A 24,920-nucleotide genomic window follows, 5' to 3' on the forward strand; every position below is an offset into this window, starting at 1 on the left:
TGTCATCCTCTGTGCACTGGACTTCTGAAAACTTGTTGAGAAAAGGACCCCATGGCCAATGAAAAACAAAAGGGAGGTGGACAGCGAGTCTATATTGTCGTGGTCTCTCTGGCGGGGTGATCGCCAGGGGAAAGGTAACGGACTGGTTCTTTCTTACTCACGACAGGGGTGATACGAAGGAAAAGGCACCAGGGAGCTCCTCAGCGTGTTAACTCAGAACTCAGAACTCGTTTATTAGCAAGGGGGACATGAGTGAAATAGAAAAACAATGAAGGGAATTATTATTGAAATATGTCAGAAATTACAGGTTTCTTAATGGTCAGCATGCCCCTAAGGTAGGGGGCTGGTATGACAGGAATTGATGAGATACAAGACAGTTATTCTCCATGACACAAGCAACTTAATTACCCAAAGGTATTTGAGAGAAGCATAGGGGTTAAACCCGTAGGGTGAGACAGAGAGAAGATGGATATCAAAAGCCATATAGTTTGGAATTTATCTCGTCTGGGGTCTGAGGTGTGTGATGAAGTGTGTGATAAGGTGTGTTCTTCCGTGATCAGAAGGTGACTTTGAATAAGTGAATCTGTGGCCATGTGGCCTGCAGTTAATGGAGGGAAGTACTGGGGTTTCTGTGGGCCTGAGAGTCAAGAAGGAAAGAACCAAGTCTGAGTTTCCCCCCTTATGCTCACCTCGGTTGAGAGAGACTTACCAAGAGGTTATCTTCTCAGACCTCCATCCAAGGACGGGGGTGGTTCTCCCTAAGCTCTATCAGGCTCACACATGTTCCCAACACTATATGTTGCCTTACGTGAGGTGGTTTTCACCATTACAGCTTGGTTATGACCTATGTTGGTGTGAATTGTTAATGCTGGGTCTCAGAACCAGGGAACTCCTGACGGGCTCAAACAATGAGAGCCCGGCCGTCAAAGGGCTCATTTGTGTGAACAGAGAAGGCTATGAGGAGGAGTCAGGGAACTGTTCCCATGGCTCTGGGCTTGAAATTCATTTGCCAACAGGCAATTTATCAAAACACCAATTCAGTGTAAATCTGTTCAGTGAAAACAGATCTGCCTAAATATCAATTGGCTTATTTCCCCGAAGACTATCCAATATTGTAAGCCAGGTCTGCAATAGTTTGCTGCAAGTGTTTCCTAGTAAAGACTATGATGGGGGAAAGGCACAGAGAGTGGAGGGGCTGGGTAAGTCTCTAACAATATTAAAGGTGGTAACATTAAAGTGTGATTTTTTTAGAATACAAAATGTTGAATATATGAAGTTGTCAGAGAGAAAGATAAAATGCAAGAGAACCTGATATTTGAATTAGCTGAATTTGCAAATCCGTATCAAAAGTGTGCAGTGAGTGAGTGACCTTAGGGATCTTTTCTGTCTATCTTATTGAAACTTTTTTGGTATCTTTAATGAAAATTAGTTGACTAAAATAGCAAAGGCTTAATTTAACTTTGACCTCTATTGTCCTAGTCCTTTGATTTATATGTCTAGCTTATGCCTTTACCTCTGTCTTGGCTAGGGTCAATGTATGCGCAGTTTTGAAATTGGGAAAACTTCATTTTCCTACAACATTATTTCATGTTTAAAAAGATTTAATGAGAAAGAGAGACAGTGAGACAGACAGAAAGAAAATCAAAAGCATTGCTCAGGCATACCCAACCCATTGCTGGATTTGAACTCATCACCTTAAAAAAAAAAAAACAACTAGGGATTTGCAAAGACTAGCATTGCATATGAATCTTATTTTGAGCAGAATTATCATTTAAAACAATTTTTATTGATAAAAAGGAAACATTGACAAAACCATAGGATAAGAGGGGTACAGCTTCGCACAATTCCCACCACCAGACCTCCATATACCAACCCCTCCCCTGACAGCTTTCCTATTCTTTATCCCTCTGGGAGTATGGACCCAGGGTCATTGTGGGAGCAGAAGGTGGGAGGTCTGGCTTCTGTAATTGCTTCCCCGCTGAACATGGACGTTGACAGGTGGATCCATACTCCCAGCCTGTCTCTCTATTCCCCTAGTGGGGCAGGGCTCTGGGGAAGCAGGGCTCCAGGACACATTGGTGGAGTTGTCAGTCCAGGGAAGTCTGGCCCCATCCTGCTAGCATCTGGAACCTGGTGGCTGAAAAGAGAGTTAATATACAAAGCCAAACAAACTGTTGGACAATTATGGACCTAAAGGCTGGAATAGTGCAGATGAAGAGTTGGGGTTGGGGGTCCTCCATTTTGTAGATAGCTAATAGGCATATTTTAGTTCTATTCCAAAGGGCCTGTGGCTATACTAGTGTTTTGTTTTTTGTTAGTTTGTTTTGCTTTTTTGTCTGTTTTTTGTTTTTTGCCTGAGCCTGAAATCTGATATGCAGGTGAATCCTAATTATTGTCTGGGGAGATGATGTCATGGCTGGGAATCATTTTTTAAAATAAGCGTTCTTGTACACATAGAAGTATTATCCACCCATCTGTTTAGAACTTTAATATACTTAGGCAATTCATTATATTTTCAGTGAAGAAGTCTTACACATCTCTTAACAACTTCCTAAATACTTTATTCTTTCACTATCATTGAGATTTGAATTATATTCTTAATTTAATTTTTATTGTTAAGTTTTAATTTCATGGTCATTTCTCATACAAATATAATTGATTTTTACATATTGATTTTCCATTATGTGACTTTGCTGAACTTATTACTTTTAGTACTTATTATGAATTCTTCAAGTTTTCTACATATATAGTCATGGCAGATGTAAAAAAAGACAGTTTAACTTTTTCCTTTTTAAAAATTTTTTTATTTATAAAAAGGGGAAATATTGACTAAACCATAGGATAAGAGGGGTACAACTCCACACAATTCCCATCACCAGAACTCTGTATCTCATCCCCTCCCCTGACAGCTTTCCTATTCTTTATCCCTCTGGGAGCATGGACCCAGGGTCATTGTGGGTTGTAGAAGGTGGAAGGTCTGGCTTCTGTAATTGCTTCCCTGCTGAACATGGGTGTTGACAGGTGGATCCATACTCCCAGTCTGCCTCTCTCTTTACCTAGTGGGGAAGGGCTCTGGGGAAGTGGGGCTCCAGGACATATTGGTGGGGTTGTTTGTCCAGGGAAGTCTGGTCAGCATCCTTCTAGCATCTAGAACCTGGTGGCTGAAAATAGAGTTAACATACAAAGCCAAAAAATTGTGCAGAGGAGACTGGAATAGTGCAGATGAAGAGCTGGCATTCTGGCAATATTTTAAAATACTATTTAAGATGATGATGAAAATTATCAAAATATGTACGTATTTCCCAGAATAATGAACTCTTTGGAGAAGCAGTGAAAAAGTCTATGAAGACTATATTTGTCCATGGTAACAGCAGAGCAGTAGTGGGAGAGAGCATGATGCTTCTGCAAGCAGACTGCAATGACTGAGGCTCTGAAGTCCCAAGTTCAGTTCCTAGTAAGCCAGACCTGAGCAGGGTTGAAACAAAATATAGAGCAAAAGCTTATCGTTGGCTGACAGGACAAATGATGATGGCTTGGCTTACAGTACAATACAAAGGCAGTGACCAGGGAAGACAGTGGGAAGGAAGCAGGAGAGTGGAGTGGGGTGAATATAATCTGTTCTGACTGCCCTCTGGGACTGGGGAGTCAATGCCTTATTTCTGTCATGGAGGACAGGATGGAGCAATTTGGGTATAAGATTTAAAGGTGGACGCCCTGCTTTCCACCTGTCTCAGCTTAATTCTAATGTGTATCCTTGGGCGCACATTACTTTTCTTAGGGTCGTTTCTGGGAGCGTAAATAACATCACTATCTGGCTCTTGAGAGGGCAGGAAGGTAGCTGTATGACTTCATTTTGTTTTATTGTCATCACTGGGGCTTCACTCCTCCACAATGTCTTTTTTTGAGATAGAGAGAGCACTAAATCTTCCTTCAGTGCAGTCAGTGCCTGACTCAAATGTAGGTCTCGCACATGGCAAAAGAAGAGATTGTTCAGGTCAGATGTTTTGAAAGCCCCATGATATCCTTTGAAATGCTTCTTGTTTACTGGAATTAACGTTACGTGAAATGGGTGTATATTACAGTCTTTACTGGACTATAATTCCATATCACAACATCCACCCAATGTGAGTGTTCATTCTAATTGTTACAGGAAATTTATGGAGTTTGGAAACCAGCATCACAGTCTAATTACAGAGCAGTGATATCAGCCATCAAATTCCTTGTGTCTGTCTGCAGTTAATTCTTACTTCTGCTCCATGAAATAAACAATACTCTTCTGCTTTTGGTGTCTACCAACTTTATAGAATATCATTTTACAAAGTTAATGTATACATCCATCTATGTGATCAGCTTTGCCAACCTGTCTTGCTGTTGTTGAAGCCCGTTGATGTTATAGTGTGCACTATGGTTTGTTGCTTTTAATAATCTCTATTACGGATGGCACACTTTTTTTTTTCTGCCTCCAGGGTTATCGATGGGGCTCAGTGCCTGCACTATGAATCCACCTCTCCTGGTGGCCATTTTTCCATTTTTATTGGATAGTACAGAGAGAAATTGAGAGAGGAGGGGAAGGTAGAGCGGGAGAGAGAAAGATAGAAACTTGCAGATCTGCTTCACTGTTTGTGAAGTGGACTCCCTCTAGGTGGGGGTGGGGGCGGGTGGTTGCTTAAACCTAGGCCCTTATGCTTGGTGATATGTACGTTTCACTGGGTGTGTCACTGCCCTGCCCTGATAGTATACATTTTTTAAATGCCTTGATCAGTTGATAAGCATTCATATGTAAAATATATTTTTGAGAGAGCCAGGCTGTAGCGCAGTGGGTTAAGCACAGGTGGAACAAAGTGCAAGGACCGGCTTCGGGATCCCGGTTCGAGACCCTGACTCCCCACCTATAGGGGAGTCACTTCACAGGTGGTGAAGCAGGTCTGCAGGTGTCTATCTTTCTCTCCCCCTCTCTGTCTACCCCTCCTCTCCCCATTTCTCTCTGTCCTATGCAACAACAACATCAATAACTACAACAAGAGTGACAAAAGGAAAAATAAATAAATAGTATATATATATGTATTTGTACAACTTTATGTGTCTGTAGACCAAGACTCAGCAAAATTTTCTCAAATTAACTAAGAATTACTTTCCCTGGATGAAGGATTATGAAGAAAATGATGAGCTGTGAAGCAGAAACCAGGAAAGAGGGGAGAAGGCTGTTTCTTACACCAATTTCTCTCCTACCTCTCTCTCCCTTCACATCATCGTCTGGCACCACCATGACCTGGGCTTTCTGTCAATCATCCTGTTCTTTTTTTTAACACAGAAGAGCAAATGAGTAGAGTGGGCATTGCCACCTGCTTTGGAAGTTCTCAACTTCTAGAAACAAAGTTCTTTTCATTACTTAATGGCCATCACTGAATGATTCACTTTTATTCATGTCACTCTAATGTCTAACGAAGATCATGGTCTTGATCACCTGAAGAATAGATTTAACAGTGAGGCTGGAAACCATATAGACACTTAGTTGGTACTGAGGCAACTTGGAAATGAAACCATCGGAGTGCTTCCATTTTTTTTTTTTTTTTTAATACTTCAGACCAAAGACACTTTTTACTGTAACAATAAGCCTTTTCTAACCCAGTTACCTCCAGTTATTGCTCTCCTGGTGGCTGGGGTCTACAGTTTGGGCCTTGGGAAGGATTTATTTATTTATTTATTTATATTTATTTATTTTTGATAGGACAGACACAGGTAGATAGGGGAAGGGAGAGAGATGAACAACTGCAGACCTGCTTCTCAGCTTGTGAAACATCCCCCCCCCCCCAACACTGCAAGTTGAGGGTTGGAACCTGGGTCCTTGTGCATAGTAATATGTGTGCATAGCCAAGCACACTACCACCTGGTGCCCTGAACTACATTTTCAACCGAGCCAATGTATAGTACAGTCTCTAACATTGTCGATGCCCGGTAATGCTTAGAATGTTGAGGGTTTTTTTTTCTTCCCCCAAGTAGCAGCTACTGTGAAAGTATTCTAGGTGTGTTGAAGTGAAAGGGACCACTTCCTGATCCCATTTATAATTTTACTACTCTGGTCAGTTATTGGGAAGAAGTACTATGTGGTTCCCTTCAGATGCCCGGGGTATTGAGTGGGAACAAACTACTTCTTACTCACTAGCTTTCAGTGGTTGAATAATCCAGATCCCCAAATTGCCTCTCCTTTGTGGACTGGGCTTAGTAGCTGAAGTCTACTTTTCTCTTCAGCTCTAAGATTTTGTGTTCATGTTACACTCATGGGACATTTAGTCTGAACTGAAAGACCTGGGAAACAGAGTGGATTCAAGTATAATGATGACAACAACATCCTTGTCTGCACTCATTAAAAAAAATATTAGTGACTTAATCATGATTGACAAGACTGTAAGATAACAGTGGAACAATTTTACATAGTTCCTACCTCCAGAGTTCCGTGTTCTTTCCTTTCCATTGGAAGCTTCCCTATTCTTTATTCCTCTGCGAGTATGGACCAAAGATCCTTTTAAAAAATTTATTTATTTATTTCCTTTTGTTTTATTGTTGTAGTTATTATTGTTGTTGATGATGTCATTGTTGTTTACCATACGGCCTCTTCGACCTTCTACGACTCCATTACTGTTGGAACTATTCAGCTCGTCAATGTATATAAGCCTCCCAGTGCCTCATGGGATAACGAGGTCCTGCCTAGCCCGAACCACCCAGCCGTTTATGTTGGAGACTTTAATAGTCATCACCAAGACTGGGGATATTCCTCCACTCATGCTGACGGCTCTATCTTAGCCGACTGGGCTTCAGTGAATGACTTCTCCCTATTATACGATCCCAAACAACCAGGCTCTTTTCACAGTGCTAGATGGAATAAAGACTCTTCACCCGACCTATGCTGGATTAGCACAGTCAACCGCCAAGCCTTTCCCGCTACGAGACAAGTTCTCAAGATCTTCCCGCACAGTCATCACCGCCCAGCTATCATCCACATTGGTCTCCAGCTCCCACTGATTCTGTGCTCTGAGAAAATAAGATGGAACTTTCGGAAAGCAAACTGGCGTCTGTTCAGTGATCTTACCAACAAATCTATTCCTGTAATTCCAATTAACTCTATCCCCTCTGAAGATTCCTACAGGCGCTTCCGCCAAGCCATCTTCAAAGCAGCTTCCCAAGCCATTCCTCGTGGGAGACGTGCTAACTATACGCCTTGTCTTGATGCTGAATGCGAGCAACTACTAAAGCAGTATGATGAGTCGGGCGACCCAGATGTGGCTGACCATCTCATTACCTCCCTGGATGCAGCACGGCAAGCCCGCTGGCAACAACTCACGGAAAGTCTGAACTTCACCCACTCAAGTAGGAAGGCCTGGAAGCTTCTTCACAGTCTGGGTGCCGGTAGCCAACCCCCTCCCATCTCCCATCCTCCCGTATCTCCAAACTCAGTGGCCAGTCACCTAACTCAAGTTGGACGTGCTAAGATCGACCCAGTGTGGAAAAGAGAAATTTCCCATGAGTGGTCATCCCACTTCCGGTTATCTTGTCCATCTCCAAAACTCTCTCCCTTTACACTGTCTGAACTGGAAGACGCTTTGAAGAGGGTTAAACCGGGAACAGCTGCTGGCTATGATAACATCACCCCAGAACTCATTCTTAACTTGGGCCCCGCGGCAAAGAAGTGGCTCACTTCATTCCTGTCCCACATCTTAGAATCTGAGTCTATGCCCAAAGTTTGGTGTCGTGCGAAGATCACAGCGGTTTTGAAACCAAAGAAAGACCCAACACTGGCCGCCAGCTATAGACCAATTTCTCTCCTCTCCGTGTGTTACAAACTCCTTGAGAGGCTGCTTCTATCATGTATTTCTCATCTTACAGAGAAATTCCTATCACCCGCCCAGGCTGGTTTCCGCCCAGGAAGATCTACCTGCGAACAAGCCCTGGCCCTCTCAACTTACATTGAAAATGGATTCCAGAAGAATTTAAAGATGGGTGCTGTCTTTGTTGATCTCACAGCAGCCTATGACATGGTCTGGCACCGTGGTCTCCTGGTCAAGATCTCAAGATGCCTGCCTCCATGGGTGGCCAACACTATATCGTTTCTTCTCCAAAACAGAAGATTCCGGGTGCATCTGGGTGACAAGTCTAGCAGATGGAGACTTGTCTCAAGTGGCCTCCCCCAGGGCTCTGTTCTGGCTCCTACGCTATTTAATATTTACATCAATGACCTCCCAGAAACTTCTTCAAGGAAGTTCATCTACGCCGATGACATCTGCTATGCAACTCAGGCATCAAAGTTCGACATCCTCGAGGAAACACTCACGAAATACATGTCTCTGATATCTAATTACTGTAAAAAATGGTGACTAATTTCTAGCACTGCTAAAACGGTATCATCTGTTTTCCATCTATATCATGCCTCGGCCTCACGTGAGCTTAATGTGCAGCTTGGCGATATGAGAATCCGGCATGAAGCCCAGCCAGTCTATCTTGGCGTTACTCTCCATCGCACTCTGTCATTTCACAAACATCTCATAAAAACTGCAGCAAAGGTGGGCGCGAGGAATAACATCATTGCAAGACTGGCCAGCTCCTCATGGGGCGCGAGCGCTTCCACACTACGATCATCATCTCTGGCATTATGCTATTCCACTGTAGAATACTGTGCCCCAGTATGGTTCCGTAGCCCCCATGTCCACTTGGTCGATTCCAAATTATATTCCTCCATGAGGATAATTTCTGGAACCATCCATTCCACCCCGCTTCCATGGCTGCCAGTTCTTAGCAACATTGCCCCACCAGATATTCGTCGGGATGCGGCATCATCTAAGTTCATTTCCCACGTCTAAGCTCGACTGGACCTGCCAATATACGCGGATATCTTCGCCCACCCTGTCCAACGCTTGACGTCTCGTCACCCAATCTGGTCCCCTACGCCTACACTGAACTTGTCTGTTCCAGTCTCTTGGAAACAGAGCTGGCAGTCAGCTGAGGTAAAGAACAAACATCTCATCACAGACCCCTGCAAGCGTCCACCCGGCTTTGACCTAGCACGTTATGATTGGGCCCTCCTCAATCGCTATGGAACAGGCCATGGCCGGTGCGCCGCTATGTTCCATCGCTGGGGAGCCAGAGACGACCCGAACTGCCCCTGCGGCTCCAGACAGACTATGACCCACATAGTCAACGACTGCCACCTCTCCAGATTCAAAGGAGGTCTCGAAACTTTACATCAGGCTCAACCTGATGCTGTTGACTGGCTACGGAAGAAGGGCAAACGCTAGAAGAAGAAGAATGTCATTGTTGTTGGATAGGACAGAGAGAAATGGAGAGAGGAGGGGAAGACAGAGAGGGGGAGAGAAAGACAGACACCTGCAGACCTGCTTCACCACCTGTGAAGTGACTCCCCTGCAGGTGGGGAGCCAGGGGCTCAAGCTGGGATCCTTAGGCCGGTCCTTGTGCTTTGTACCACCTGTGCTTAACCCGCTGCGCTACCATCTGACTCCTGATCATTTTCTTTTAATTTATAAAATGGAAATATTGACATCATCATCAGATAATAGGGGTACAATTCCACACAATTCCCACCACCAGAACTCCATATCCCCTCCCCTCCCCTGATAGCTTTCCCATTCTCTATCCCTCTGGGATCATGGACCCAAGGTCATTGTGGGATGCAGAAGGTGGAAGGTCTGGCTTCTGTAATTGCTTCCCCACTGAACATGGACATTGAAAGGTCGATCCACACCCCCAGCCTGTTTCTATCTTTCCCAAGTGGGGTGGAGCTCTGTGGAAGTGAGACTTCAGGACACGCTGGTCTTACCTCCATTCAAAATTTCATGACCTGAAGATCCTTCCTCCGGAAGAATAGTCCTTCCTGGGTATTCTTTTAAAAGTGCAGATTTAAAATTTTTTTTTAATTTTCATTTAATTATTTTAGTAACATCACTGATGCACCCTCTTTCTCTCTCATAAGCATTGCACAAACAAGGCTCAAACCCTTAAACAAGAGGAATCACATTTGAATCTCTGACTTTCTCATCTTCAAATCAGAAATGTTGACTGCATTTCAGCTTTGACATTCTGTAATTATCAATGTCTAGCATCATATTTGTCCAAGTAGGGTAGGGGAGAATATTGGTAAAATTCTCTGTGTATAATTATGTTATCAGTCATATTTAGTCCTTAGAACTAAAAAAGAAAGAAAAAAAGAACTGACAGTATTTCAATTAATTCAGTCCTTTAGAGGGAGCTGAGTGGTGGCACATCTAGCAAAGTGCATGTTACCATGCACGAGGCCCCAGGTTCAAGTCCCTAGTCCTTAGCCGCAGGGGTGAATCTTCACTAGTGAGGAAGCTGTGCTACAGGTATCTCTCTTCCTCTCTAATTCACCTTTCCCTCTCAATTTTTTCTCTGTCTCAGCCAAAAATAACCAACAAAAGCAATCTTTTTTTTTTAAAAGTAATGTAGTTACTCATGGCTCAAGAAATGTAGTGGCATGGCTTTTGTGCATGGGCCATCTTGATAGGGTAGGTCTGTTTGATTGGCATGGCTTTCATTTTAAAAAGACTTTCATTTTTAAAGAGATCTGTGGTGGTTCTAAGTAATATACCACTAGGTAGTTGTTCAAGGTCAAGGGGGATGGGTGGACACATGGACCTGTTCTGCTTTATTTGGGAGGTAACTTTCCTAAAGCCACTAAAATGTCCCCCTGTATATCCCATTGGCCAGAACTGGGTTATTCTGCCACCTCTATTAGCAGAGAATTGACAGATACTGATTGTGAGTTATCTGCATATTAAGAATTGAGAAGAACCAAGGCTTTGTTAGTAAAGAAACCATGGAAAGTGTTCTGGAATGCAGTCAATAATTTCCACCATATTTCTGAGTCACCTCACCAAGGAGCTAAGACCTAGTTTGAAAGTAGCAGGACACTTGGGTTTTCTGCAATCTCTTTGGCATCGGCTCCTTCCTTGTAAATACTCAGATTAACAAAAGAGAACATCATGATAAAGTGTGGGTCATGTTGTCCTAAATTAAAAAAGAAAGAGAATATTGTGTTTGTATGATTAACTCTCTATTCCTATAGTCTACGTTTTTATTCTTTAACTAGAATTTATTCTGCTGAACCTCTTTACTCAAATCTGAAGACTTGCTAGAAAATGCAATAGATTTATTTCTGGTCAGGCTACCCTCTCACTGAAATTTTCCAGAGATGGCTGTGTTCAGTTTTATTTTCAAAATCTCCACTTACATCAAGTGCTAGAATGCTATGAAAACAGATGGTTGGATCTGGGGCTCAAGGATCCCGATTCCAGCCCCTCCACACCCCTTCCACTCCCTACCTGCAGGGGGATCGCTTTGTAACCAACAAAGTAGGTCAGCAGGTATCTATCTTTTGCTGCCCTCCTCTGTCCTCCACTCCTCTCTCAATTTCTCTCTGTCCTATCCAACAACAGCAGTAGCAACAACAACAATGGTAAAAAAAAAAAAAAATGGCCGCCAAGAGCAGCGGATTCGTAGTGTAGGTACAAAGAGAGAGAGAGAAAGAGAGAGTGAGACACACACACACACACACACACACACACAGAGCCCTTTTTGGAATAAACAAAACTATTTTTTATTTTAATTAGGAAAAATGTGTTCTTTAAACTTTTTTTGCACTAACCCTCATGCAAAAATTATTTTTACCCTAATGAAGATTATCAGAATTTGACTGTACTCTAAACTCAGTCTAGGAAAATAGCAATTTTAAAATTACAAATCAAGTCTTGGCTTAATGTTTAATACATTAGCCTGTGTTATGACAAAGCACAGATTTTATTACTTTATACACCACTTGAAAATTTCTCAAGCCTAAACGGTTTCATTCAACAACAAAAATTCTTCATAATACGAACCCTGGCCATGCCTCTAGTGTCATCTCTGGACCCTCAACCCTTTTTGCTTATCTTGGCTCCATGATACTCCACAACTGAAGCCGACCTCGTGCCTGTCTCCGTGACAATGAGAGGGGAGAGACATGGTGTTGAACCTCGTGAGCTTCAAGGACAGGGACTGAATTCACCCAGTGTGCAACTTGTCCCTGAGAAAATGGAAGGCAGGACCCCTGCGCTGCCCTCAGCTGGCTGCCCCTGCTATGTACCCATCGGAGCGCACCATTTCCTTCCTGTGCGCTAAGTCCCTCATGTCTCCCAGAAAGTGATGGGACCCCACCTTCTGCAGGCAGACAGGCTCTGACGGACTCTCAGAGATGGCGTATTCATCTACATCTCTGACGCCTCCAAGGAGACTTTGTAAAAATAAACCTTCCTCTGTGCCATTTCTAGGTGTTTGCGCAGTTTCTGGGTCTCTCTTCACCATCAGCCAGGCCCCAGGAGAAACCCTTCTGTCTGGCGCTGGTACACGTCTTCCCCCATGTTCTCTGACGGTTGACATTCAAACCTCGGTGGCAGACTATCTGCAAGTTTCCTTTACCTCTCATCAGTCTGTCCTCTCTGCTAACAGAGAAGTGGCCCATGCCTGACACACAATTCTTAAGAAGTGGTGACTGTTTGACTTTTTCATTCCGACATTCCTTCTACATTGAGCACTTGATATTTTTCTCATAAACAAAATAGATCTTTCTGCCACAAATGGGACTGTTTGCCCTGAAGTACATTTTTTTTTTAATGACAAGGATGATAATTACTTCTCTTTAATTACAAATTTGGAAAGGATGATGACGAACGGATTTCTGTTGGAAGTGTTTTTCCTGAGGGTCATCACAAATTCACTCTACGTGGGCCCAGGGTGTGTCAGTCCGCTCTAAGCACCACTTCTTTTCATGCTCCAGTCATCATCCTCTTGGACAGAATGAGCTCTTTCTGGTTTTTGGTGTCCTTTTAACACACCCAATTACTATCTAAAAGCTTCTTTGCTTTCTGAACATGACAAAATGTTCCAGGCATATCTGGTGCATTCCCTAAGCACAGTCATGAAAGCAGTTAGTTCTCCAAGAAATTCTGATTTTATAGAAGAAAATCTGAGAACTAGGAATGAACAGTTGTGTTAGGTGACATTGCTGATGGGATATTTAAATAGGCTAAAGTTAGTGACAATATTAAAATGATGTGTTCATTATCTTAACCTTTAGGTGTTTTTTTTTTGTTGTTGTTTGTTTCCTACCAAGGCTTGGTGCCTGAAGAATGACTTTACCACTTCCACGGATATTTTATTTTTTTGGTTATTTTTTAAACAATTTTTTAAAAAGAATATTTGTTTATTTCCCCTTTTGTTGCCCTTGTTGTTTTCTTATTGTTGCTGTAGTTATTATTGTTGTTGCTATTGATGTTATTGTTGTTAAGATAGGACAGAGAGAAATGGAGAGAGGAGGGGAAGACAGAGAGGGGGAGAGAAAGACAGACACCTGCAGACCTGCTTCACCGCCTGTGAAGTGACTCCCCTGCAGGTGGGGAGCCGGGGCTCAAACCGGGATCCTTACGCGGTCCTTGCGCTTTGTGCCACCTGCACTACCTCCCGACTCCTGGTTATTCTTTGATAGAGGATGAGGGAGAGAGATGGGGTAGAGAGAGATAGGAGAGAGAGACAGAGAGAGAGAGAGAGAGAGAGGGAGAAGGTAGGTGACACAGAGAGGAGACACATCTATAGTGCTTCTCCACTGCTTGTGGGGTTTCCTCCCTGTAAGTGGTGGAGGGGGCTTGAACTTGGGTCCTCAAGCATAGTGACGTGTGTGCTCTACTGGGTGTGTCACCACCCAGCACCTCAACATTAGTTAATTCTTTATTTTATAACCACATATTTTCTCTTACATCACCACTAATACATGTCATTTGACTTAGTGTACAATAGTATAAAAAATAGCTTCAAAGTAATTCGGGCAGTAGGTAGTATAGCAGGTTAAGCGCACGTGGCACAAAAAACAAGGACCGGCATAAGGATCCCTGTTCGAGCTCAGGCTCCCCACCTGCAGGGGAGTCCTTCACAGGCGGTGAAGCAGGTCTGCAGGTGTCTGTCTTTCTCTCCCCCTCTCTGTCTTCCCCTCCTCTCTCCATTTCTCTCTGTCCTCTCCAACAATGACGACATCAATAACCACGACAATAAAACAACCAGGGCAACAAAAGGGAATAAGTAAATAAATAAATAAATATTAAAAAAAAAGAAATAGCTTCAAAACAACAATACCCATCTTATTATTAGCAACAAGTAGCTAGGATTAATTTAAGTTCATTTGTAGTTTCTTTTATCCACGGAGCATATCTCACCAAAAATGTTCCACCCAAATACTATGGTCAAAGGTCTTGGGCAAAACACCAAACCAAACCAAAACAGAACAAAACAAAACAAAAAAAGAAAAACCCACTTTTCGCTATACAGTTGCTTTGAATAGAAAGGACATTTTCTTTAGTCAAAAGCCATAATGCTCTAGAGGGTTACAAGCAAGGAGGCCTTGCTTTCACAGCTTTCTCCTCCACACATTACTACCCGATACATTTTCTAGAAGGTGGCTGTTTTGAGGGGACCAGGCAGTGGTGAGTTCTGTTGAGTGCACACAATACCGTGTTCAAGGACCTGGGTTTGAGCTCCTGTTGTAAATTAACTTAATAAGGGGTCTGGGGGTTGGGGCTGCTTGTCGGAGTGAAAGGATTCACTGCGGGGAGCTGGGAAGTGGTTTAATCAATACGCGGTTTATTAGGGTGAGACAGGTAAAAGGCAAAATAAGCAACTATCATCAAGGGTTAAGCGTACGCTAGGTCTATAAAGTCTGAGTATGGTGATCAAAGTTTAGTCCCATAAGATGAACAGTGATCAGCTCTGGTAAAGGCTGCTCATGGCTGTAGAGGGGTCTGAAAGTTTCCAGGCCAGCAGAGTCTCACGTGTTCAGTTCCCAGGAGAAGTAGCCATGGCGGGTGGATGCCTGGAGCACCACTGCTGAGATGCTTCTGACCAGGAGAAGAAGGCGCAGGCAAAGAGAGTCAGGTGCTCAAAGTCCCGTGCTTTTATCCAGTCCCTTCTCTGAAGCACCTCCCCAGGGAGAGGTCATTTGTCTGCTCAGAGTCCCAGACTCCTGCTGGAGTGACCACAAGCTCCCACTCTGGGCCTGCAGGGTGGATATTTCTGCCGATGTCTCTCTCTTTCTCTATCACCTTCCCCTATCAATTTCTTTCTGCCTTATCAAATAAAAAAATAAAAAGTAACTTTTTGTTAACTTCCTTTTTATATTTCTTGTGTTCTTTTTTTTCCCTGCAAGTAAATGAAAAATATAGAGACTTTGATTTTCTTAGACAAATGGTAGTATATATATACATTGTTGTCTCGTTTTCGTTGAGCAATGTACCTGAAAAAAATCTTTACAACATAAAAATATTGACAAAGGGGGCCATGCATTTGTGCAGTGGGTTAACTGCACATGGCACGGAGAGAGCAGGACCTGCATAAGGATTCTGGTTCAAGCCCTGGCTCCCCACCCGCAGGGGAGTCACTTCACAGGCGGTGAAGCAGGTCTGCTGGTGCCTGCCTTTCTTTCCCCCTCTGTCTTCCCCTCCTCTCTCCATTTCTCTCTGTCCTATCCAACAGCAACAATAACAACAACAGCAATAACAACAATAACAAAGACTACAAAAATGGGAAAAAATGGCCCCCAGGAGCAGTGGATTCATAGTGAAGGCACCGAGCCTCAGCAATAACCCTGGAGACAAATATATTTATTTCTGTTTTTAATGCTTCATAGTCCTACATTGTGTTAGTGTACCTTAGGTAATTTAAATTGCCTGCGATGCTAAAACTAGCAGCAGTGTTCATGGCATGTCGTCTTATTCTTTCTCAGGTGTTTCTGCAGCAGAGGCTCCTAGAAGGAGAAGTGTCCCACCAGAGTCAGCGGCTTGTAATCTCAGCACCTGTTTTTTGTTTGCACCCAGAGGATTGTTGTCCAGCACTGCCCTCCTAAACTGAGTCAAAGGGGAAGACACATTCATTTAAAAATATTGAACAAACAGGCATTTCAATATGTTTTAAAATTTTTTTTTATTATTTATAAAATGGAAATATTGACAAGAATGTAGGACAAGAGGGGTATATTTCCACACAATGCCTACCACCAGAACTCCGTATCCAATCCCTTCTTTTGATAGCTCTCCTATTCATTTTTTTGATTAAAAATTTTTTTATTTATAAAATGGAAACACTGACAAGTCCATAGATTAAGAGCAGTACAATTCCTATCACCAGAACTCCATATCCTATCACTTTCCCTGATAGCTTCTCTATTCTTTTTTAATATTTATTTATTTATTTCCTTGTGTTGCCCTTGCTGTTTTATTTTTTTGTTATTATTGTTGTCGTTATTGATGTCATCATTGTTGGATAGGACAGAGAGAAATGGAGAGAGGAGGGGAAGACAGAGAGGGGAAGATAAAGACAGACACCTGCAGACCTGCTTCACTGCTTGTGAGGTGACTCTCCTGCAGGTGGGGAGCCGGGGGCTAGAACCGGGTTCCTATCGCCGGTCCTTGTGCTTTGTGCCTCCTGTGCTTAACCTGCTGCATTACCGCCCGACTCCCAGCTTCCCTACTCTTTATCCCTCTGGGAGTATGGATCCTGGGTCATTATGAGGTGCAAACGACGGAAGGTCTGGCTTCTGTAATTGCTTCCCTGCTGAACATGGGCATTGGCAGTTCGATCCATATTCCCAGCCTGTCTCTCTCTTTCCCTAGTGGGGCAGGGCTCTGGGGGAACTGGGGCTCCAGGACACATTGGTGGGGTCATCTGCACAGGGAAGTTAGGTTGGCATCATGGTAGCATCTGGAACATGGTGGCTGAAAAAAGAGTTAATGTATAAAGCCAAAGAAATTGTTGACTAATCATGAACCTAAAGGCTGGAACAGTGCAGATGAAGATTTGGGGTCTCTGTTTTGGAAAAAGCTGGTATGTCTATTTTAGGTATATTCCAAAGGGTCCATGACTTTATTAGTTTTTGCCTGAGCCTGACATCTGATATGCAGGTGGACCCAAGTTATTGTCTGGGGGGATGATGTCATGGCTGGAAAAGGGACAGAAAGCTGGATCAGGGAAGAGAGTAGCCCCCAAATATGGGAAAAGTGTATCAATACTGTTGACTGTAAGCATTTCAATATTTTAAATCATTAGGCTGCCTTTATGAACTTAATTTACCCTTACTCCTCTTCTAAAAATAAAACTAAGGGGCCAGGTGGTGGTGCATCTGGTTAAGTTACTCACATTACAGTGCACAAGGACCCAAGTTCAAGCCCCTGGTGCCCACCTGCAGGGGGAAAGCTTCATGAGTGGTGGAGCAGGGTTGCAGGTGTCTCTCTGTCTGTTTCCCTTCCTATCTCCCCTACCTTCTCAATTTCTCTCTGCGTCTCTCCAATAAGAAAATAAAATAAATATGAACACGTTAAAATAAAATAAAAATCAAACTAATAAATAAATCCAGTAACCACAAAATCCCCAAGAACAACTAACTGATTTATTAGAGTCTTATGGATTGTGCTACATGAAACTACTTTGCTAGTGTGAACTCAAACTCCGAGAGCTTACAGTTGACTTGTACTGCTGAGATAGATACCAGACACCTCACGGCAAACTACTAGTGTAGTTGTAGCTATGGTCATTTCTGCTGAAAGAAACGTGGTGTGAGCAAGATATGCACAGCACGAAGTTATGCTCTTGCCTTGGGAATAGGGTTTTTTCAGTGTGATAGCTGTGCTGAGATCTGAAAAATAAGAGATGACCAACAAGAGAGGTGATTGAGGGTGGGGTGAAGGAAGGGGTGAGAAAGATGGAATCAAATCTGTGCATACCAAGGCCAGGAAAGAGACGGCTAAATCAGAAAACAGCCAAGACAAAGGATGCCTAGCCAGCCCAGGTGTGAGAGACACGGACACTCTGCATTTAGGCAGCACCAGGGAGGCTGTTCACGTTATGGAGTGTTTACTTCCCTCAGTGTATTTAGAACACAACTGGGTGCAGAGTTGCCAAGTACTAAGACATTTTTACATCAACGTATGGTGGGTCATTTGAGCATCTATGCCATGGGATTAAGGTTTAGGCTTGTACAGACCTAGAAGCAACCCAGGCGTCCAACAACAGATGAGTGGTTGAGCAAGTTGTGGTCTAGATACACAACAGAATAGTGTTCAGCTGTTAAAAAAATAAATTCATCTCCTTCACCTCACCCTGGATGGAGCTTGAAGGAATCATATTATGTGAGATCTGCCAGAAAGAGATGGGATGATCCCACTCATAGACAGAAGTTGAAAAGTAAGAACAGAAGGGGAGACAGAACTTGGACTGGGTTTGATGTATTACACTGAAGTAAGGGACCTGAAGATGGGGGAGGGGGCTCTCAGGTCCTGGAACATGATGCTGGAGGATTACAGGACCTAGGCTGGAGGTGACAGTGTTTTGCAGAAAACTGAGAAATGTTACACATGTACCAACTGTATTTACTGTTTACTGTAAACCACTAATACCCCCAACAAGAAGAGGATCAGAAAATAAAAAGGCTTAGGCTTTTAATGTCTTAGACTAGCCTCATTGAGGAGGTACCATTCTCCTAAAATCATTGCTGCTCTTTACCCACTACCCAACAACAAACTTACAAACTAATCTTCCAGCTGAAGCTTATTAGTGCTGATAGCTAACTCTTCAGAGCACCTGTTGCAATATTTGTATAACACTTATTTAGTTTGTGAAGCTCTAGGATGTTAGCACACCGATAGTCACTAGGATCTCCTTATGCATTGATCCATTTAATTCTTCCTTCCTTCCCTCCTTCCTTCCCTCCTTCCTTCCCTCCTTCCTTCCTTCCTTCTTTCCTTTCTTTCTTCCTCCCTTCCTCTCTCTCTCCCTTCTCTTCTCTCTCCCTTCCTCTCTCTCTCTTTTTCTATCTTTCTCTCTCTCTCTTTCTTTCCTCCTTCCTTCCTTCCTTCCTTCCTTCCTCTCTCTCTCTCTCTCTCTTTCTTTCTTTCTTTCTTTCCTTCGCCTCCAGGGTTATCTCTGGGGCTCAGTGCCTGCATTATGAATCTGCTTCTCCTAGTGGAGCAGCAGATTATTATTTGCTGGGCTAGCGTGGGGATGCCTCTTCCCGGGCGTGTACTCTCTGGGTTGGAGAGAACTCGACCGGAGCCAGCCTGGGCTGCTACTCACTCAGCAACATGAGGGAGATAACTCATGAACCAAGCTCATGGTGGCAAGGCAATGCAATTCTTTACTGATCAGAGAGCCAAGGCTTTTAAAGGGCAGATCCAGAAGTGGCAAGTCAGAAATGGAAATGGCTAGGAAAGGGGCGGAGAAAGGCAAAAGGCGCTTGGAAAGGTAGGAACTTCCTTAGCAACTGTTGTGAGGGTTTTAACTGGTAGGATTAATGTTACCCTGTGGGTAGGGAGGGTCTTGAGGGTAGACAGAAGATAGATCAAAGGAATGGAATGGGTGGGGATCTTTCAGGCAAGACAATGATTATGTAGATAGGCCATAGTGTCAGGAATGCAGGGTGGAGCAGGGGAGCTGGCTTAATGTTTTAAGGAATGCCAGGCTCCTAAAGGCAGAAAAACTCAGGGTACTCTGTGAGGCTCCTTACAATTTCCTGACATCTCCCTCTTTCTTTTTATGTAATGGCTGTAGTATCAGGAATGCGGGGTGGTTTGTGAGGCAGGAGTCTGATAGACAGGGCAAACCTTTGGGGTTACTCCTCTCCCTGTTTGCTCAACCTCTCAGTAGAGAGAGAGACACTAACAGGATAGACACACTCCTCAGGTCAAGCCCTGCCAGGCTCTACCACATCCTCACAATTTCCTGACAATTATTATTATGATGATGATGATGTAGGGCAGAGATAAATTGATAGAGGGGAGATACAGAGGGAGAAGGGGGGTTCAGGTGGTAGTGCAGTGGGTTAAGTGCATGTGGCGCAAAGTGCAAGGAACCATGTAAGGATCCTGGTTTGAGCTCCCAGCTCCCCACCTGCAGGGGAGTCGCTTCACAGGTGGTGAAGCAGGTCTGCAGGTGTCTGTCTTTCTCTCCCCCTCTCTGTCTTCCCCCCTCTCCATTTCTCTCTGTCCTGTCCAACAATGATGACAACAATAAAACAACAAGGGCAACAAAAGGGAAAATAAATATTTAAAAAGTTTTTAAAAAGAGGGAGAAAGAAATATAGACACCTGCACCAGGCTCCCAAAGTTTTCTCCCTCTTCTCCTTCCCCCTCCCTCCCCAGAAACCTTTGCTTTGGTACAATATACCGTGTCCAGTCCATGTTTCGCTTTGTGCTCTCCCTCCCCATCCCTACTTTATTGCATCCCACTAATAAGTGAAATCATTTGATATTTGTCCTTTTATTTTTTGGCTTATCTCACTCAACATAATGTCCTCAAGTTTCATCCAGTAGATGCCAAGGAGATAACTTTATCATTTTTAACAGCTGAGTAGTAGTCTATTCTATATATATATCTTAATCACAGTTTTTTTTTCAGCCACTCTCTGATGTTGGACATCTGAGTTGCTTCCAGGTTCTTGTGATTAGAAACTGAGCTGCTATGAACATAGGTGTACACAGATTTCCTCTGAGAGGTGTTTCTGTTTCCTTTGGGTAAATAGCCAGGAGAGACATTGCTGGGTTGTAGCTTAAGCCCTTTTCTAGTATTCTGAGAAATCTCCAGACTGATTTCCATAAATGGTTGGGGTTTTACACTCCCACCAACAGTGCTGAAGTGTCCCTTTTACTCCACATCCTCTCCAACATTTGTCATTTCTGTACTTTCTGATGAAGGACATTCCCACAGTTGTAAAGTGGTATCTGACTGTTGTCATTGTATTTCTCTGACAATCAGTGACTTTGAACATCTTCCGAATTACCTGTTGGCCCTCTGGATCTCTTCCTTGGTGAAACTTCTGCCCATGTCCTGGCCCCATTTTCTAATGGGGTTGCCTGTTTTTTTTTTTTTTGTATTTTTTTTTTTTTGTGTGTGCTAAGTTTACTATTTTCTTTTGTAGTTTGGTTAGAGACTTAGTTGGTGGAAAACAGTCATTTTATTATTTTTTTTCTCATTGGCTTGGATGTGCATGCTTTTCTTCATTCTGTCAGCATTGATTTATCTGTGCTTATTGTTAGCTAGGCATCATGCTTGGCACTGGTGATTGAGTGACAGTGGCTAAGAGATAGTTGTCAAGAAAGATCTTGGAATGGAGGTACTTAAGGACAAAGAGAGCTATTTTCTCCAAGAGAGCTATTTTTTTTTTATTATTTTTTTTTACCAGAGCACTGCTCAGCTCTGGCTTATGGCAGTGTGGGGGCTTGAACCTGGGACTTGAGAGCCTCAGGCATGAAAGTCTCTTTGCAGAACCATTATACTATACCCCCACCTGAGAGCTATTATTTATCTAATTTAAAAAGAAAAATTATTGGGAAGATTAATAGTTTACAGTTGATAGTAAATTCAGTTGTTGGCACATGTGTAAAATTTCTCAGGTTTTTTGCAAAGCATTCTCTCTCCCCCAGGCCCTCCTCCACCATCAGCACCAGGACCTGTAAGGCCCCACCCCCACCCTCAGTGTCCTTTCCTTTGGAACTCACCAAGACCTGTCCAAGTTCTGCTTTGTGTTTTTCCCTGCTGTTCTCACCTCTCAATTTCTCTTGCTGGCTTATCTCACTTAACATGATTCTTTCCAGCTCCATCCAAAAGGTGAATTCATGCTTTTAATAGCTGACTAGTGTTCCACTGTGTATATAATCTAACCCTGTAATCAGAATTTTATACATATGTGGGAAGAGGAGGGAATTTAGGGCTTGGGAAGTTTCAGCAGAGAAGATTGTTATAGCTGTCACGAATGACTGCAGAACCACGCACTTGGAGAGGCTGGTGCTGACAAAGATGTGGGGGAATCTGCCACAACCAGTCACTGTGACTGCATCGTGGCAGCTCCCACAGCAGTCAGGAAAAGTCCCTTGGCCTCTTAACAAAGGTCTTTGGCTGATGGCTTTACTTTTGCCTTTGAGCTCTCAGTGGGCCCTTCCCTTTTGCATACTCTAACTCAGAGCCATGTAGACATGAGATTCTGTGGAAACCCTGATGCCTTACAATGACTGACTGGGAGTGCTGAGCCGACAACAGTCGCTGTGCTGTGAATATCTGGTGATGGTAGTTCACCATGACTTTCCATGACTTTTCTTTATACACTCAGCAGGACTTGAAATGCTTTAAGGTTTTTTTTTTTTTTTTTTTTTTATCAGCATAAGAAGAAACAGACACCTTATTTAAGCTCGTCTTTATCACTGTGTGAATTTTTTTCATGTGTGTACTTGCCACTCTTGCTCCAATAGCAATATTGATCCTGTGATCAATATTGAACGGTGAACATACAGTGATTGTATTTCTGAGTTTTGGAGACATTCTGGTGTTTAAGGCAGACAAAGATCTCTGCTTTCATAAAACTTCTATTCCAGGAAAGGGAGATTATATAAAGGAGCAGAACAGCTTTAGATAAATTATATCTAAAATTAGATATATTATATCTTAATATTATATATAAATATTACATATAGATTATATATTAGGTATATATCTATTATACAGTCTAAATATATAATGTTTATATATATAATATTAAGGGAATCTCATCAATGGTTTGGAGATGGCTAGAGAGATTACTGAATATCTTGTGAATGGATCTAGAGTATCTGGAGATTATTTGCTGCTATGGAGGGAGAGGGGTGGAGTTTTTCACCTCCATTCAGCAGTTTCATAACTGTAGAGAGAGGAGTTAACGTAGATAACTGTGAGCGATGCAATTCCTTCCTGTCCTTAGACAGACAAACTATCTACAGTGGAATGTGGTTGACCATCGCCCTGTGAATAGTGCACATTTTTGCCAGTTTTACATCATTTTGTGAATATATTTCAGCACTCATTAGCTGAATACTAGTAGGACACCCGGACAATTTTCTGCTAAACTGTTTATAGCATGTCACTGATCACCTAACTCACTACTGATTTGAACAGTATCTATGATCTATGCTCAGTTTATACACTTATGAGAGTCAATGAGTTTATACAACTCTGTTTAATGAGTTTAATACAACTCTGTCTTGTATTAAAGCATATAACAATTTGTTGGGAGTCGGATGGTAGTGCAGCGGGTTAAGCACACATGGCGCAAAGCTCAAGGACCAGTGTAAGGATCCCAATTCGAGCTCCCCACCTGCAGGGGTGTCGCTTCACAAGTGGTGAAGCAGGTCTGCAGGTGTCTTTCTCTCCCTGTTTCTATCTTCCCCTCCTCTCTCCATTTCTCTGTGTCCTATTCAAGAATAACAACAACAATAATAACTACAACAATACAACAAGGGCAACAAAAGGGACTGAATAAATAAATACTTTTAAAAAAGCATATAACTATTTGGAACAAACAGACGTGACTTGAATCTGGACTGGAGGTCAGGAAAAGCCCTGCTTAGTGAGCGGGACAGGAGTGGGCAGAGATGTCCAGAGTATTTCTGGCAGAGGGGACAGCGTGTGAAAAGATCCCAAGAAAGGGATAAGATGACATATTCAAGAAGCCCATTACAGTGGCGAGGCAAATGTCAAATGATAACATTAAGGAAGCTATGAGGGACTTTCTCAGCTGTGATCAGGAATGAAGATTTTCCTCGAAGCTCCACGAGAAATGATATGATTTTACACTGTGACATGATAATTGATCAGATTGAGGAAAAATTTCCTATACCCTCTTCTATGACAATCTCACTCTTACTTTTCTTTTCAGATTATTATTTATTTATGCCCTTTTGTTGCCCTCATTATTTTATTGTTGTAGTTATTATTGTTGTTGTTATTGCTGTCATTGTTGTTGGATAGGACAGAGAGAAATGGAGAGAGGAAGGGAAGACAGAGAGGGGGAGAGAAAGACAGACACCTGCAGACCTGCTTCACCGCCTGTGAAGCCACTCCCCTGCAGGTGGGGAGCCGGGGGCTCGAACTGGGGTCCTCACGCAGGTCCTTGCACTTTGCACCACCTGCGCTTAGCTGCCGCCGGACTCCTGAAGTTTCCTTTGTTGCATAAAGCTCCCATATGGTGTATCAGGGCTTGAACCAGGTTCTTCACACAGGGTAGACTGGGTGGCCTATCTGGTAATCCATCTCCCAACCCCTAAATAATTGTTTATTGACTTCATATTTGTGACCTCCCTGAGTTTTTTTTAAATGATTAACTTGTTTATGTTTTAATTTTATTCATGATTTAATATTGATTGATAATATAGTACAGAGTATAATTGTAATGGGGATGTGATTTTATACAGTTTTCAGCACCAGAGTTCTGTGTCCCATCCCCTCCATTGAGTAAAAAAGTAAAAAAAGCTTCCCTATTCTTCATCCCTCTGGAAGTATGGACTAAAGATCTTTATGGGGAGCAGAAGGTGGAAGGTCTGGCTTCTGTATTGCTTCTCCGCTGGGCATGGGTGTTGGTAGGTGGATTCATATCCCCAGCCCCTCTCTCTCTCTCTCTCTTCTTCCTTTCTTTCTTTCTTTCTTTCTTTCTTTCTTTCTTTCTTTCTTTCTTTCTTTCTTTCTTTCTTTTCTTTGCCTCCAGGGTTATTGCTGCGTTGCAGTGCCTGCACTACAAATCCACTGCTCCTGGAGGCCATTTTTCCCATTTTGTTGCTCTTCTTGTCTCCTTATTGTTGCCACTGAGGTTGTTGTTGGATAGCACAAAGAGAAATTGAGAGAGGAGGGGAAGACAGAGTGGGAGGGAGAAAGACAGACACATGCAGACCTGCTTCACTGCTTGTGAAGCAACCCTCCCCCCCCCCACCCCCGCAGGTGGGGAGTCAGGGCTCAAACCTGGAACCTAACCATGGTCCTTGTGCTTTGAGCCATGTGTGGTTAACCTGCTGCTCTACTGCCTGCCC

The sequence above is a fragment of the Erinaceus europaeus genome, chromosome 1, assembly GCF_950295315.1.
Source record: "Erinaceus europaeus chromosome 1, mEriEur2.1, whole genome shotgun sequence".
NCBI lineage: Eukaryota > Metazoa > Chordata > Mammalia > Eulipotyphla > Erinaceidae > Erinaceus > Erinaceus europaeus.